The sequence below is a fragment of the Cariama cristata genome, unplaced genomic scaffold (genome assembly GCF_000690535.1).
Source record: "Cariama cristata isolate BGI_N322 unplaced genomic scaffold, ASM69053v1 scaffold40218, whole genome shotgun sequence".
Classification (NCBI taxonomy): Eukaryota; Metazoa; Chordata; class Aves; order Cariamiformes; family Cariamidae; genus Cariama; species Cariama cristata.
Genome location: NW_009633591.1, coordinates 1 through 3,962, shown reverse-complemented (window position 1 = coordinate 3,962; position 3,962 = coordinate 1).

The following is a 3,962-nucleotide window of genomic DNA, read 5'->3' as shown; positions in this document are numbered from 1 at the left end:
TCCCTCCATTTGTGTTTATTTATACATGGAGATGCAAGCACAATCCAAGTACAAAACAAGAATTTAGAATCATTAAACTGGCAATTAGCTTCAAATTGACTTTTTTAATAAATAAAGCATTCATATACTTGATAATGACTGTAAATTGTGGATGGAATGTGCATTTATACCACTCTCAACACAAAGCACACATGCTGTTGTAATAGGTTGACTAAACTTTAATCTATAACGGACTTGTGACTTACAAGTTTTGAGGAGTATTAAGTGGACTTTGTAGATAAATATATCAAAGTTATAAGTTTCTTATGTTTAAGTGTGTGATGACAAATCGCTGCTTGATAAATGCAAGCAAGTTTTACACAACTGTAAGTGTACAGCGTCTCTTTGAATGCAAATGCAATTTTTAAATTGGCTATTCTGACAAGTAGATTTATCAGTAACTTGAAAGACTGTTGCCTCTTAACAATATGTACACTGGGTAGCTTTAACAAAACTCAGTTACCTCCCTAGCACCTTTTACTATACAAAATTTACACACCTAAGAGCACACTCATCTTGACTCTTTACCTAAAGTGCATGTGAAACCTAGGAGAGAGAAAATGGAAAAACCTTAGTTAGAACCAGGAGACATCAGGAGCCCTGGAATACAGTAACTTGCACTGGGTTTACTGTACAGTTTCCCTCATAGTACGGCCCTCGTGGTTCTACTCAACAATGGCATCCACTTTGACATGAGAGAAGAATAATCAACCTTGTCCCACATCTACCATACGTGGACAAGTTATCCCTCAAGTCAAATAAGTAGGGCTAAGTGTTCCAAGCTGTGGCAAGAAACACAAAAATGGAAGTAGTATTCAATGTAAACTCTCTATAGTCTCATCTGTTTTAGCTTAACAAAGGGAAGCAGTTCAGCAGCAGGACTGCTAAAGCTCTGAAAGAGGTTTAAAAAAAACCCTGTCAGTTAATAAAGTCTAAGAATTTTAATATTCTTGTTAAACTTTGGAAATAAAGATGACAGTTCACTTCATGATTTTAATTGGTTTCAGTCACAAGGAGAAGGAACTGTTTCTCTTAATGGTATATTTCTACAGTTCTACTTAATACTCAGCTTTATTGAACATTTGTTTCTGCAAACCTGAATTTGGGCCAAATTGGACATGACACAGTTTTATGAATAGCTACTTTGTCAGAACACTTGCAGAGTAAGGTGTGCTGCTGGCACCCAAGTCACTGGGGAATCCACATGGTCTTCATCATGAAGAGAAACTTCAGTAACAGTGTTGCTCCTTTGGAAAGCAAACCCAGAAGATACTATTTTCATTGCACAGATAATGCTAAATTACCTTGAAAAGTCAAAGGAATGGATTTATACATTTGGGAGTGTATGTTTAATATGGAAATGTGTTTAGTAAAGAGAATATTTCTGTTATCCTTCAGACTCTCTCTCCGGTTCACTTGGTAAAGCAGCTTTATCACAACCCTTCCTTCAGTCTTACATTCTTCCATAGGACAGGTCCTCTCGTCTGCTAGGAGCGGTCTCTGTGTTGTAGGTTGTCAACTACATGGTTTCGTCTCTGGATTGTAAGAGATTCAATTTTTTTATGTGCCTGTTCCAGCTGGATCTTTAAACCTTCATTGTCTGCCTTTAGAATATTTCTTTCCTAAACAAACAAAAAAAAAAGAATGGTATTTTATTTTGAATTTGTTTCAGGACTGTCTGGTTGTATGTTTAGGTTGACTGGCATACAGGTAGGTTGGTGTAGCTCTTATCAGTTGAACAGAACTGGTAACTTATTTGAACATTTCCATAGTCACTGGTCTATTGTTTGTGTATGCTCTTAAAACCTTCCAGCAGCTGGTATCTGACAGTCATGTCCACAATCTGCATTTATCCACCCTCCACTACTCCTCTCACAACAGCAGTAATCTAGGGGAAACAAGAACACAGCTCACGCTTTACTGCTCTACTAATGCAGAAACTGATGTACAATAATTGAAGACATTAATTTGTAACATCAGCTGCTGTTCAGTAATTGAGGTCAGGATCTGCTGAGGGAGCAAGGACCAGTATAAATTGTGGGCCTGACATGAATGGGATTTTAGAGAACCAGGTCGTACAAGTACATCCACGCTTCTTGTCCTTGTCTATATTGAATATACTGTTGACTGAAAGAGAAGTAGTCTGTACTGGAAGATTCTTGCTAATTGTCTTAATCTCTGTCTTAATAAATCAATCATCTTTCATAAAAGATGAGCTCACTTTATCAACAGCAAGGATACTTTGAAAGTTATATTGATCATTCAAAGATCAGGCTGGGGTCCTGTTGTTGGACTGTTTCCATGTTGGTCCATCTCAGAGCAGTGATGGTAATGAGTAAAGTAGTAAAATAAGTCTGCCTTTGTTCCTCAATCATATCTGGATCCATCCATCAGTCGCATTGTTGATACTGTGATAGCCTCTTCAATCTGTCTGGAAAGGTGGTGTTTCTGCAAACCTGAATTTGGGCCAAATCTGAGGTGACACAGTCTTATGAATAGCTACTTTGTCAGCACACATGTAGAGTAAGGCGAGCCACAACTGGGCTGATGCAAGTGAAATCTAGCATGGCTGTTCACGCAGCAAAATTTCTTGGTGACTTAAAGTTATCAAAAAAAAAGAAGGGATTCACTGTCAGTTGAACAAAAGCAGAGCTCCCCACCCTCACTGCCTGGTATATTCTGTCAATTAGGGGAGCAGAGGCCACCAAAACCAGGAAGAAATTCAGGACTATGTTACTTGTTTTTATGGAGTAAGTTCCTGTCCTAAGCGATTGGATGATGATCACATTCTTGCCAGTCACTTTTAAGACTGATGGGGATCACTGTAATCATAACAAGGGCTTCAAAAGTTATTCCCTAAGTCCTATACTAGTACTAAAATTTAACTCCAGCAGTGCTTCACTTCAAGCATAAAGTGGCTAAGAATTTATCATGCCATGCATGGATTGTCCTGGCAATTATTTACACTGGAGTAAGGTGACACCTTCCCACCCAGCAACTCTCCCACATCCTCCAAACACTTTACAGTACTGTTGTGTAAACCAGAATTTGTTTCATCATGTATGTACCTGCTCAAGTTCCTGGTATGAGGGCTTACAGCTGTGATGCTCCTCCTTCATCTTCTGGCTGGAGTCCTTGTTTTCCCATTTAACATAGGCCTTTTTACGGCCTAGAATTGGGCTTGGACACAGGGATGGTGGAGCTGCCTGGAGATAAGGATTTTCTGCCATCCTGTGCTCTTTCTTTGTCTGCCTACGAGACACATCACCAGCCAGCAGTACAGGATCAGTCTGTGTACCTTTATGAACCACAGCTGGTTTCAGTCTCACTGAGATTTTCTGAGCCGAGGAACCCATGAGCATAATGGTTCGGTCCTTGCTGTCTTCATTGTGTTCCACTACTTCTCCATTAGGAAATGTGAACGGTCCTTCTTCTTGTCCTGTAGAAAATATATGGTAAATTGAGTCAAGAGATTATCCCAGGAAAGGGGAAACAGGAGGCAAAGTAATTAAACATGATTTTAATAAATAAACCAACATTTATTCTTTATTGATTTTATATTCATTGCTCTCCAAAATAACTCTCACTGGAAGTTTCTCAATGTTGTGTCTCTTGGAACAACTCTTTGCCCTGTCTCAGTAACATAAGTATGGATAAGTAAGAGGAAAACAGGTGTGCATTAAGGTCAGCTAGAGAAAAACCTCTGGCTAAGAGGTTTTATATAGACCATTGATCTTAGTGATTGGGCTGGAAAATGAAACGTGGGTGTTTCTTAGTTCAGTGTTATCACAGCATGCAGCTCTAAGATACAACTTACCTCATCCACTTTATAAAGGTGAAATAATGACATTTTTAATTTTACACTGCATTTGTATAGGTCATCCTAAAATACTTTTACTTTTGCAGTTAAAAGTAAAAACTGA